The following is a 15039-nucleotide window of genomic DNA, read 5'->3' on the forward strand; positions in this document are numbered from 1 at the left end:
TGTCATAATACCCAGGCTAGTTAACATGGCTCAACAAGAGATTAGCAAACTTATACCACTTATTGCCAGAACCACCCGTTTCTGTGCCAAAAATACTCGCTGAGAATGGGAAGAGTTGCCCAAAATATAACATCATACGTCATAGGTAGATGAAAATAAGCGAAGCAGACTACTTTTCTAATCAAGCTATCACTTACTTCAGATACTGTTCTAACAGTCGGTGAACAGTATCTGAAAATGGGCTTATAGCGACAGTTTACTGTCTATCTGAACGCCAAGAAATTTGAACTGTTCCACCTCACTAATCATATGCCCAATCTGTGTAATTTAAACATCTGATTTTTTTGAATTTTGTTTTCGAAACTGTAAAAACTGAGTCTTATTGTAGTTTAGTGTTGGCTTGTTTTCTACTAACCATGAACTTACTTCTTGAAACGGTGCCAACGTTGAAAAAACATCCCTTACTACCAAGCTAGTGTCATCAGCAAACGGAAATGTTTTAGAATAACTTTTAATAGAGGACATATCATTTACATAAACAAGGCACAGTAGTGGCCCCAGCAATGATCCCTGGGGCACCTCTCATTTAACTGCGCCCCACTCGAAACCTGTATCATAGTCGTTCTCATCACTGTGGAGAATAACTTCGGCTGCCTGTTCTTAAAGTAAGAGGTGAACCAATTGTGAACTACTCCCCGCTCCGTATTCCATAATGGTCCAACTTCTGGAGCAATATTTTGTGATCCACACAATTAAATGCCTTAGTTAAATCGAGAAAGATGCCCAGTGTTCGAGACCTTTTGTTTAATCCATGGAGTACCTCAGAGGAAAGAGAATATAGCATTTTCAGTTGTTAAACCATTTCTAAAACCAAACTGTGCATCTGACAGCAAATTATGTGAAATGAAATTATCAATTATCCTTACATACCGTCTTTTCAGTAACTTTAGCGAACACTGATGGCATAAAAACAAGTCTAAAATTGTCTACGTTATCCTATTCTCCCTTTTTATAAAGCGGCTTTACTACTGAGTACTTAAATCGTTCAGGAAACTAATCATTCCTAAAGCAAAAGTTACAAATATGAATAAGCGCAAGGCTAAGATGTGCAGCACAGTACTTTAGTAATCTGCTAAATACTCCATCATATCCATTCGGTTCAGTGATTTAATTATTGACTGACTCAGTCTCATCTTTGTCAGTATCACGGAGGAGTATTTCAGATATCAGTCCCGGAAAATAATTACCAAGAAAGATACATCATCGTCTGTGGAAACTAATTTTTTATTTAATTCACGAGCTATGTTCAGGACGTGGAAGTTAAATACTGTACATGATCTGGCTTATCAGTGAAAAAAAAAACATTTTTCCTACGTACTGACTTAATATCCTCGGAATTCTGATTCTGACCCGACATTTCCTTCACGACTGCTCATACGGCTTTAATTGTAACCTGTGCTTAGCTATTCTATTTGCGTCCACATACTCTTCGCCTTCCTAATAACATTTTTAAGAATACTGCAGTACTGCCTGTAACGGGATGCTGTACCTTGACTATTACTCCTTCTGACATTTAGATTTAATTCCGACTTCGTTCTCCATCATGTCCATATCCATCTAATCAACCACGCAGGCTGCCTTATACAGAGCATGAGAAATGTGTTAAGAAAAGCATTTTATTTATCATCTATGTTATCAGCACTATAAACATCCTGCCATTTTTGTTACTTAATGAGGTTTAAAAAACTTTCTATATCCGTTGGATTAGCTTTTCTACGTAGTTTGTAATTATATATGTAACATTTGTTTGAGTAGAAAAACCTTTGAGTGTTAAAATTTTTCATCATGTACTGAAAGGCCATTTACCCTTTTACTAACAGAACACCCATCTGCTAAAGAAGAATAAATACAAATATTATCTATGGTTGTGTTACTGCTCTCCTGCACTCTGGTTCGAAAAACTACGGTTTGCATCAGATCATTTAAATTTAGGAGAAATCCACCTTCCTTTTCCTTGCCCAATCACATACAAAATTAATATTCGTGTCACCTCATAGAACCAAGTTTTGGTACCACCTGTGATTCCCAACGGATCCTCGTCTAAGACATCCTCAATTTTCTTTTCCGTTCTTTTGGGTATTATTCTTGTCAGAAATTTGGGTGAATGAGCAGTTAAGGTAATTGTGCGATAATTCTCACACTTGTCAGCTCTTGCATGTTCGGAACTCTGTGGATGATATTTCTCCAAAAGTCAGATGGTATGTCGCCACATTCATACATACTACACACCAACGCGAATAGAGGTTTTGGTGCCACTTTCGCCAATGATTTTAGAAATTCTGATGGAATGTTATCTATCCCTTCTGCCTTACTAGATCGTTAAGTTCTTCAAAGCTCTCTTAAATTCGGATGCCAATACTGGATCCCCTATCTCTTCTAAATCGATTCCTGTTTCTTCTTCCATCACATCAGACAAATCTTCGCCTTCATAGGTGTCTTCAATGTACTCTTTCCACCTGTCCGCTCTCTACTCTGCAGTTAACAGTTTAATTCCCAATGCACTCTCAATGTTACTACCCTTGCTTTTAATTTCACCGAAGGTCGTTTTGACTTCCTATATGCTGAGTCAGTCCTTCCGACACTCATTTCTTTTGCGATTTCATCAGATTTTTCATGTAGCCATTTCATCTTTGCTTCCATGCACTTCCTAATTATTTCATTCCTCTTCGACATGTGTTTCTGCATTCCTGCATTTCCCAGAACACTTTGTACTTCCTTCTTTCATCGGTCAACTGAAGTATTTCTAGTGTTACCTATGGTTTCTTAGCAGTTGCATTCTTTGCACCTGTGTTTCTCTTTCCAAACTGTGTGATTACTCTTTTCAAAGATGTCTGTTCCTCTTCAACTGAACTGCCTACTGAGTTGTTCCTTATTGCAGTATCTGTAGCTTAGAGAACTTCAAGCACATATCGTCATTCCTTGATAGTTCCGTGCCCCATTTCTTTGCGTTTTTATTCTTGCTGATTGATCTCTTGACCTTGAGTCTTGTGTTCATCACTACTACATTGTGGTCTGGGTCTTTATCTGCTCCTGGGTACGCCTTAAAATACAGTATCTTATTTCTAAATATCTGTCTGACCATTATGTAATAGAACTGAAATCTTCCCGCATCACCGGTCTTCAGAAAGTATGCCTCCTCCTCTTATGGTTCTTGAACAGAGTATTCGCTATTACTAGCAGAAATTTGTTACAGAACTCAGTCTTTCTCCTTTCTCATTCCTTGTCCCAAGTCCATATTTTCCTTTAACATTTTCCTCCACTTCTCCCCCTACAACTGCATTCCAGTTCTCCATGACTATTAGATTTGCACCTGCCTTTACATTCTGTATTACCCTTTCAGTGTCCTCATATACTTTCTCTGTCTTTTCATCTTCGGCGGCCGCGGTGGCCGAGCGCTTCTAGGCGCTTCAGCCTGGAACCGTGCGACCACTACGGTCGCAGGTTCGAATCCTGCCTCGGTCGTGGATATGGGAGATGTCCTTAGGTTAGTTATGTTTAAGTAGTTCGAAGTTCTAGGGGACAGATGTTAAGTCCCATAGTGCTCAGAGCCATTTGAACCTTTTCTTCATCTTCACCTTGAGACGTCGGCATGCATAACTGAACTATTATAGTTGTCGGCGATGGTTTGCTGCCGATTCTGATGAGAACAGCCCTATCACAGATGTTCACAATAACGCACTATCTGCCCTACCATCGAATTCATAACGAATCCGGCTCCCTTTATACCGTTTTCTGGTGCTGTTGATACTACCCTATCTTCATCTGACTAGAAATACTTGTCTTCTTTCCATCTTAGTTCACTGACGCCAACTGTAAATTGAGCCTTGCCATTTGCTTTGTCGCCTTCATAGGTCTCTTCAATGTACTCTTTCCACCTGTCCGCTCTCTACTCTGCAGTTAACAGTTTAATTCCCAATGCAAATTCAAACTTCTGATAATCAAGTCTCCAATTCGTAGAACGTAATCATTTTGCTGGTTATTCAGTCTTTTTCTCATGTCAGTTCCCGCTTGGGAGTCCCCTCCCAAAGATCGGAATGGCAAACTATTCCGGAGTCTTTTGTCAATGGAAAGATCAGTATGACATTTTTTCAAATACAGGTCACATGTCCTGTGGATTCACATAACGTGTCTGAAAGGTAGTGGTTTCCATTGCCTTCTGAATCCTCATGCCGTTAATCATTGTTGTCTCTTCCGCCTTTAGGGGCAGTTTCCAGTCCCAAGGGCAAGACAGTGCCCTGAACCTCTGTCCGCTCATCCGCCGTCGTTGACGAGGCTGTTGGCAGAATGAGCGCAATTGCTTGTCCAGGAAGTCTTCGGCTGCAAATGCTGATGATTTTTATTCACAGTGTAAACGGTGGTGGGGTTCCAGGCCGGGATCGAGGACGTTTTGATTTCTAAATAAAGACGCTACCCCTTGTCCACGGGTTACGGAATTACAAAAAACGACATTAAATTCAACGGCCCTACACAACATTCAGATACATACAGGTCAAGATACATATAGGTCCCGAGTTCAAATCTCGTGCTGCACACAGTTTTAATCTGCCAGGAAGTTTCATTCAGATACATGTTCATTGCCGTGTTTTGACACATTTACAAACTCAAATGGAATACTGTTTATTTTGCGTACATGTCCACTCTCCCACTCCGCAAGGAACTCCTTGAAGAACAGCCGACAAGTGTGTATCCCGGTAAAGGAAGCCTCTGAATTGTCACATTGTTTAAGTGACGCTCTGATGTGCCATTAATGTCAGAGTCTACATCTATAAGCAGTTCACTTAACTTCATAAATTCTCATGAAATGTGCTAATTCTTCGACTTCTTTGGTACCTGATCCTCCTTGAATGTGATTCCTTTATTAAACAGACTTCGTTTCAGCAGGGATATCTATCAGCTGACTTCAATCTGAAAAAGATACAGCTCTAAGACCAACTACTACAGCAATTTTCCCATGAGTGATCCCATCTCCTCCCACTATACTGTTATCTATAAGCTTTGCCATCTTCCTTTTCCCATACCAATTGAGGTGCAGGACATGCCTACTGAAACCTGTTCTATTGATAGACGCAACTGTCACCATGAGGTGTGAGCCATGACCTCCGCCCCATCAGTGTCTTCTCAAGTCACAAGTTAAAGCTTCTAACAGCAGCATTAAAATGACAATCTGAATTTTCCAGTTTTGTCAAATATTTCGAAGACATGTTATATAAGAATCAGTATCATTCAAACCCATACAGCCCCTCAGAACTCATCCGCATTTGCTTAATCAAATTGCCTGAACATTTACGACATATTATTTCGGCAGGAGGTTGCAAAGACGACATTGAAGCTTTTCAGGAACTGTTACAAGAATTGGAAATTGACACTGACAATCGCGGAACGCGAAAACAGAAACACAACAATTACGGGTCACATCCGTCACAATTCCGCGATGACAGAAATAATAACTGGACACGACAAGGCTATTCTTACAACGCAAATCGCGACCAAATACAGACACCACCTGTATGACAACCGTTGGCAGAATAGTAATAAATACAGAGAAAGATCGCATTTCCATAGTAATGAATATGACAGAGATAACCAAAGAAACAGACAATATGGGAACCAAAACGATTATTATCAAGGGAGACAGAATAACTTCAGATGCAACGGGCCACCGCGCAGTTACGATTCCGGGAGAAATTCTCCACCACATGACAGAGAAACAAGAAACTATCTACCGTACCGAATTCAATAAATGACTGCAGAAACCGGTTTAGCCGAAGTTTCCGAAAGTTTATCTTCACAGAAGCTCTCCTGCGTACCTTTCAGAACTAGAACTCCTGGAAGATAGGATATTGCGCAGATACGGCTTAGCCACAGCCTGGGGGATTTTTCTAGAATGAAATTTTCACTCTGAAGCGGAGTGTGCTCTTCTGTGACGTTTAAGGCGGGTGACCAGGTACTGACGGAAGTGAAGCTGTGATGAGGGGTCATGAGTCTTGCTTGGGTAGCTCAGTTGGTAGAGCACTTGCCAGCGAAAAGGAAAGCTTCCGAGTTCTCGTCTCTGAACGACACACCGTTCTAATCTGCCAGAAAGTTTCATATCAGTGAAAATTTCGTTCTGGGAACTTTGTCAGAACATCAAAGCTAAAGCAGTTATAATCCCATTATCATGCAGCATCAGTTATCTTTATTACAGCAGAACATTCCGGGACTCATAAATAAAGTTGATGATCAACTCATTTGTATTGATGAAATGAATTCATCTAACCAAATTGACATGATCTGCCTCCCTTAACATCAAGTAACCACTGATATAATTATGTTAGACATTTCAGGATTTAAGCTAGCTTCCTACTTCTGCAGAATAGATATGGATGGGGGAGGAGTTGCCACATTTATTAAAAACTGCCACGAATTCAAGAATATTGACATTAATAAATTCTGTTTAGAGCAGCATCTAGAAGCATGTTCAACAGAAGAAGAGTTCCATAACAGATTCTGTATAATAGTAACTATTTACCGAGCACCTGCAGGAAATTATAATCTATTCATAAATCATCTTAAAGTTCTTTTGCGTTATTTAACAGGAAGAAATCAAGAAATTTGGATTGCTGGTGACTTTAATACAGACTTTTTAATGCAATCTTCCAGTAATCATTTACTGCAGTTAGTAATGTTGTCTTTCAACCTAACTCACACTGTAAACTTTCCATGTAGGATCACTAAATCCTAAAGGATAACCATTGATTACATTTTTATAGACAAATCAAAGGAACAAAATCATATCATAAAACCTGTAATAAATGGACTATCAGATCAAGACATGCAGCTCCTTCTTTTACATGTAAATTCTAAGCAGATCGTCAAGACTGCTAAATCTGAGTACAGGAGAGTAGTCAATCAACCAAAAATTGAGTGTTTTAGAAAACTGCAAAAATATATGAACTGGAAAGATGTTTATAGTGCTCATGACATGAATGAAAAATGTAACACATTCATGAACAATGTCAGTACCATGTTTGTTTTCCGTCAAAATTTACTCAAATTAAACAGAAGTCTATAATAAAACCATGGATTACACAAGGAATAAAGGTTTCCTGTAAGACAAAAAGAAAAATGTATCTGTCGACCAAGAATTGCTCCAATGCTGATGATTTAGGCAAATACAAGTAATACTGTAAAATATTAAAAAAAGTAATTCAGACATCTAAACAAATGCACTACGAGAAGAAGATAGCAATGTCAGGGAACAAAATAAAAACAATATTGGATATAGTGAAAGAGGAGACTGGTAGTGAAACTTCCCCTTAGAAAAATTTATGAATTACTGTGCTGATAAACCCCTTACGTTGTTTGATTTTCAAACAGCTGGGCAGAACTGAACGTGCACAGACATTGCTCTCTTTACTTATTCAGATCATCAGTAAACTGACACACAATATTCTTAGCACAACGCAATCTGACTTTCAATAATCCCTACAAAAAATGGCCCTCACTAACAATAACCTATACCTTTCATGAATCACTTACCTCACAAATATCTTCGTTACACGAACTACTGCAATACAGCGAGCGCCAGTACTGCCAGCTAAATAAAAGATTCTAACTACTGAAGTCACTAACTACTGATAGGCATAGTTAGCAAATGAAAGATTTTGATAGAGAACAAACAATATATTTACCTTAATAGTGTTCCAAAGTCATAATATATATATATATATATATATATATATATATATATATATATATATATATCAGTTTAAGACATCCAATATTACAAATTTACACTTTCTGATGGACACATGTCCAGATCATCCCCTCTCAAAACTCCGCCACCTCTCTCCCCACATCCAACACTGCTGGCGGCTCACCTCTAACTGCGCAGCGCTGCGTGCTGTTCACATCCAACTTCCCAACACTACAATAGCAAATTCCAACAATGCAAACCAGCTACAGACTGCACACACCACAATCGGTGATTTTCACACAGAGCGCTACGTGGCGTTACCAATATTAAAACCTAAACAGCCTACTTACAGTAGAACCAGAAAGGAACAGGAGCAAATAGCATTAAGGGTAGATGACACACCAGTAACCGATGTGCATAGTATGGCAAATCTATTTAACAAGTACTTTATATCCGTTACTGATAGAATGGGATTGTCTGGATCAGTAAATAATGCCCTTGAATATCTGAAACTAGCCTTTACAAATAGCTTCAGTTACATGAATATGTCACACACTTCACCAAAAGAAATAACTTCCATAATAAAATCTTTAAAAACAAAGCATTCTAGTGATTACGATGAAATATCAACAAGGTTAATTAAGGCATATTCTTGTGAGTTTAGTACAATTGTAAGTTACTTATGTAACCAGCCAATTATAACTGGGACATTTCCTGACTGGCAAAAATATGCAAATGTTCAGCCTCTATTCAAGAAATGGGATAAAGAGATACCATCAAACTACAGACCGACTTCACTTTTGCCAGCATTCTCAAAACTTTTAGAAAAAGTAATGTACAGGCAGCTTCTCAACCATCTGACCACAAATAACATATTATCAAGAACACAGTTTGTATTTCTGAAGGGTTCTGATATCGAGAAGGCTATTTACACCTACAGTGAAAATGTACTTAAGTCATTAAATAACAAGTTACAAGCAGCAGGTATTTTCTGTGATCTGTCAAAAGCCTCGGTAACAGGAAACAATTGGTGTCAATGCAAGGGACTAGTGAATTAAGTCATCAGTCATCATCAGAATGGGAAGAAATTACATGTGGTGTCCCACAAGGATCAATCTTAGGGCCATTACTTTTTCTTGCGTACATTAATGATATCTCGTCAGTTACACTGCCAGAAGCAGAGTTCGTTTTGTTTTCAGATGACACAAGTATTGCAATAAATTGTATGTCGAGTGTAGTTCTAGAAAGATCTGCTAATAATATTTTCATGGATATTAATAAATGGTTTAAAGCCAACTCACTGACATTAAACTTCGAAAAGACTCAATATATGCAATTCAGAACCTGTAAGATGTTTCCACCCAGCATATGCATGAAGTATGAAGAAGAGCAGATAGAAGAGGTTGACAGTCTTAAATTACTGGGATTACAACTTGATAATAAATTCAGTTGGGAGGAGCACACCACAGAACTGCAGAAACGCCTTAACAAATCTGTATTTGCATTTCGAGTGTTAGCAAACATAGGCGACATAAAAATGAAAAAGCTTGCATACTTTGCCTACTTTCATTCCATAATGTCATATGGTATAATATTTTGGAGTAACTCTTCAAGTCAAACAGAAGTTTTCAGAGTCCAAAAGCGTGTAATACGTATTATTTGTGGAATAAATTCACGGACGTCCTGTAGAAATCTCTTCACAGAACTGGGTATACTAACTACTGCCTCTCATTATATTTACTCCTTAATGACATTTGTCCTAAATAATATATCTCTTTTTCCAACAAACAGCTCAGTTCATACATACAATACCAGGAACTGAAATGATCTGCACAAGGACTTAAAAGCACTTACTTTAGTTCAAAAAGGGGTCCACTACTCAGGAACACTCATCTTCAGTAATTTGTCAGCAAACATAAAAAAATTTTGTTACAAATAAAGATCAGTTTGAAAGGAGACTGAAAGACTTACTAGTGGCCAACTCCTTCTACTCCACTGACGAATTTTTTAATAGAAACAAATGATGTATTGTATATATTCATACTATTAGTATTGTTATTTCAACTTAAAAAAAATTGACATGTTCCACATCCACGAGGATCTCCTCAGCACGGATCTGTGGAACGAAAAACTAATCAAATCATCATTTTAGAACCGATACAGTTTGCAACTGCACCCCGCGAGATGTAAACACGCTGCTGAGACTTCGGTGAACGACGTACGCACACCCACGAATAACAAACCACTTGCAACAGTGACAGAACAAGGAAGACGGAGATTAAAATACACTAATAAATTACTTTTTACAGCAAATATTACCACCAATATCCGTTGAAATAAGTATCCGGCCCCTGGAACTTCATAAAATATAGGCGAGTGATTTGAACAGCAGTTCAACACTTGTGACGTCACACCAAAAATCCTTGGGCTACCTGTACATTTGTCATTCTGAACACGGAAATAATACCGAAACGCGTCACTCTGCCTTTATATGCGACTTAGCCAGCTTAACGACAGACATATGCATGATTGTTGCATATGTGTCCCAACAAATATACAGCGTTTGAACTCTGTCGTCACAAGCAACAATACGCTTCTGCTTACCAGACCCTTGCTTCCACAGTAGCATCCAGCCAAAGGTTCAGAATATCACGCAAATGCAGAGCCCTCGGAGGGTGTAGTTATTTTTATAAGGTCTTTGGTCGTGACAGTCTCGATGTGAATGGCAGACGGCTAGACACCGCCATGGACTCAAGCCTCGCCGCCTCTCGCAGCAGGCAGCTGGCTGGGCTCTGGGACGGCGAAGACGACTCGACACCTCCGAGGGTAAGCACCACTCAGCGGGCCGAGGTGGGCCGCGCTGGCGGAAGCGTCGCGACGGCGGCGGTGGTCCCTCGTCGGGCCGCCATTGTGCGCGCCTCAGCCCGACACCTCGCGCTGCCGCCGCCGCCGCCGCCGCCACTGCACAGAGAAAAGGCCGCTTTGTGCCGCTCTCTGCAGGCGTGAATGGCCGCGCGCGCTCCCTTGTCTCAAGGCGTCCGGCGACCGACGCCTGGGTCTCAGCACTCGCCGCTTTCTAGCTCTGTGCAGATCAAACTCTGCTCAAACCTTCTGTGCGTGTGCACCGTGCACGAGTACCACAAACTTACAAGGGGACCCTCCATACAGTTAAACAGGAATTTTGATGCGCTTCAAGTATGTTGTAGAGACTTGTATCCTGAGTACCTGGCTATGCGGTTTTTTAGCGACGGGCCTTAGTTTTTGAGAAAATCGATTTTGAAGTTCATTGCGCCCTTTATATACCTGTAACATTACCTAGGTGTACAGTATGTTAGCGTAGCGCAGCGGTTTAAGTTCACGGTTACCGCGTTAGAGGTACCGTGCTCGAACCCTGATCGGGCACTTTTTTTTGTTCAAAATCGACCGAATTTTTCAATTTTATTTCAAGGAATATCAACAAATAGTGTAAGGTGTGGTAATTATAAAGATACCAGGTGATGAAAAAGTCAGTATAAATTTGAAAACTTAATAAATCACGGAATAATGTAGATAGAGAGGTAAAAATTGACACACATGCTTGGAATGACATGGGGTTTTATTAGAGAAAAAAAAATTACAGAGTATTGCTAGAGGCGTGAAAGATCTCTTGCGCGCGTCGTTTCGTGATGATCGTGTGCTCAGCCGCCACTTTCGTCATGCTTGGCCTCCCAGGTCCCCAGACCTCAGTCCTTGCGATTATTGGCTTTGGGGTTACCTGAAGTCGCAAGTGTATCGTGATCGACCGACATCTCTATGGATGCTGCAAGACAACACCCGACGCCAATGCCTCACCATAACTCCGGACATGCTTTACAGTGCTGTTCACAACATTATTCGTCGACTACAGCTATTGTTGAGGAATGATGGTGGACATAGTGAGCATTTCCTGTAAAGAACATCATCTTTCCTTTGTCTTACTTTGTTATGCTAATTATTGCTATTCTGATCAGATGAAGCGCCATCTGTCGGAAATTTTTTGAACTTTTGGTTCTAGTAAAACCCCATGTCATGCCAAGCATGTGTGTCAATTTGTACCTCTCTATCTACATTATTCCGTGGTTTATTCAGTTTTCAAATTTATACTGAGTTTTTGATCACCCAGTATATTCAATTATTAATTTTTTCAAATATTCATTCTGTTTGTGGTTCGCAGTTGGAGTTCCAAATGTTCGTATGACAGTCACTTCTTGTATTACCTGAAACCGATCTCCGTCCATTATCGCCCCCTCTCCCGTGAACACCGTTAGCCGTAACGGGAGCCCCAGCTCCTAGGCCAATGAGGATACGAGTAGCATTCCCGCATCTAACTACAGCGTCAGTTGCTCGCAAAGCGTCTCTAATGCCGCGTGCTACAAAAATTCTGTGAAATGGAAGACCCAAGTGTTTCTGCAGTAGTGCAGCCGGAAGAAGATCCACAAATAGAGGACGTGAACGAAGAATCAAAAGACGAAATCACAAATGCCATTAAATACGCCAAAAATCTACTCCGCGATTTCAGTCTCGTAACAAATACATCGCCTAGCGCGATCTCAGCCAGTTCCGTTGCAATTGACGATGAGATATGTATCGCAATACAGGATCTCTTGGTCGAAAGACAGATCATTATTGATGATGAATTGATAGATTTCAAGGAAGAATATGATGCAAACCACAAACGAAATGAATATTTGAAAAAAATTAATAACTGAATATAATTTTATAATTTCGCACACCTTACACTGTTTGTTGATATTCTTTGAAATAAAACTGAAAAATTCGGTCGACTTTGAAAACAGAGGTACACGAGCGTGGTATCCGTGAACCTTAACTGCTGGGCTACGCTGACTTGCTAGAAACGTGTGTAATATTACAGGTATACTAGATACGCAATGAACTTCAAAATCGATTTTCTCAAAAACTGAGTGCCGTCGCCAAAAAATCGGATAGCCAGGTACTCACGATAAGTGCCTCAACAACATACTCGAAGCGCATCAAAATCCGTGACTTAAAGTATGGAGGATCCACTTGTTAGTTCATTTTTAGCTTTATTTATTCGTTTCCCATCAGATTCCTTCGGACGATGCGAGCTAAAGAACCACAGAATTAATAAAACGCGAAGAAACAGTGTGAGAATGTGAGATTAAGTTAAACATGACAGACTTTGTAATGAATGATATAAACAGCTCACTGCCTGCGCAAATTTCATTGCGTTGATCTGGTTTGTGCTATCGGGTGTCTGTTTTTATTCTTCATTAATTACTTAATAAGGTTGCTGAGTGTCAGCCATATTCGACGTTGTTACATTAGAGAGGAAAATTCTTATCTACAGGAAGGAACAGCAGTTCATTGATCTCATGAACAGTGTCCACTCAACATTATATTTACTGAAGACACTAAGGTATTAAAGACATTAGTTGTCAATGGGCATTGATTTACATCAGCAGGACAAGTTAAAAATCTGCACCATATTGGTATTCGAATCTGGGTCTTCAGCTTACTACGCAGATGCGCTGACCACTATACCATCCAGACACAGTGGTCAACAAGACTGATGTACTGTCCCTGCTCATTAGCCTCAGTCAGACACTTCCGATAGTAAAGACAACACATAGGTCTAATTAAGGCGATGATGGCCAATTATCCGTTCTGCTAAGATGCACAACAAGCTCAAACTCTTACGGGAATTATCGAGATGCCAATAGTAATGAGGTTAGTGTGTGGAATAAGTTGAAAATTTGGTTCTGACTGGAGGCGTGCTAGGGTAGTCCGTGCGGTTGCATTAACCACTTTGTCTAAATGGTGTAGTGGTCAGCTCATCTGCCTAATAAGCAGGAGACCCAAGTTCGAATCGCAACCTAGCACAAATATTCAACTTGTCCCATTTCTATACACCGAAGCGCCAAAGAAACTGGTATAGGCATACGTATTCAAATACAGAGATATGTAAACAGGCAGAATACGGCACTGCGGTCGGTAACGCCTATATAAGACGACAAGTACCTGGCGCAGTTGTTAAATCGATGCTCCTGCTACAGTGTCAGGTTATCGTGATTTAAATGAGTTTGAACGTGGTCCTATAGTCGGCGCACGAACGAAGGGACGCAGCATCTCGAAGGTAGCGATGAGGTGGGGATTTTCCCGTACGACCATTTCACGAGCGTACCGTGAGTATCAGGAATACTGCATGATACTTGCTTTCCGCACCCTCGGCAGGCATCCTCAATTTTATAAATTGGACCTGTACTATAGAAGACGCCGGCGGCCATTTGCAGCAACAAGCATCAATACTCAAACTAAGGTTTTATTCGGTGGTTTTGATCAAGTTAGAATTAGAATATTATTATAATGAAGTTTTAATACCACCTTACAGAGTTTATTAAATGAAATATGCCCATGAGTGGGACATAGACAGGTGATTAACTGAAATACGCGTACCAAATATTCTGTGAAATGATAAGGGAATATGGTGTGGCTGGGAGAAGTCACTGTAACATATTTATATAATAACACAATCACATTTATTCAATAAACATTACCATCTCAAATATTCCCTCTCACTTATCACGGAATGCTGGCGTGATACAAATAGTATCATATCTAAGTAAACTTAGTTAAACATCCGGCTAACATGTGCCGTGAATCGACAATGACTACCGCCTGCACATTTCTATCATCATTTAGCCACACACACACACACACACACACACACACTAACATTCACTCTATTCATTTTATCTAACAGATAAAAGAGGAAGGTTCCTATACACCAAGTGGGACAACATTGGGAGAGAGCACATGGTTCCAATTGTAACTTTAATTCGGGCAAGTCCCGTCTTCACGTTTAACTAACTCCGCGAGTTTTACTGGAAGGAACAATTAAATCACATCCGTGAATTTACGTAGAAGATCCAGCTAGATCACGCAATGTGATTACGTCAAGCTGAAGCTTCTCACCAAAAAACGCACGGGGTCTGCGGACCACGTGTTACCAATCTCTCCACAATCAGTAGTCAATAAACACATTTAAATAAAATACAATTTACATATATACTTCACACTCACACTGAAAAGCAAATTCAGCAATTCTGAGTATTACTCGGCAATGAGCGCCTGTTCACTCCCAAGTGCAGTGAGCACAAATTCCCATGAAATTACTTGGCAAAAGAAATCATCTCCCTATCTCTCCTAACCGAGATGATTCTAGGAAATACCATAGTGGCTTTCCTCAGCAGGGAAGCTGCTTCCAAGTTCAAAGTGAACATGGAATTCTAAATCTTCGCTAACTA

Source organism: Schistocerca nitens, chromosome 5 (assembly GCF_023898315.1).
Source record: "Schistocerca nitens isolate TAMUIC-IGC-003100 chromosome 5, iqSchNite1.1, whole genome shotgun sequence".
Classification (NCBI taxonomy): Eukaryota; Metazoa; Arthropoda; class Insecta; order Orthoptera; family Acrididae; genus Schistocerca; species Schistocerca nitens.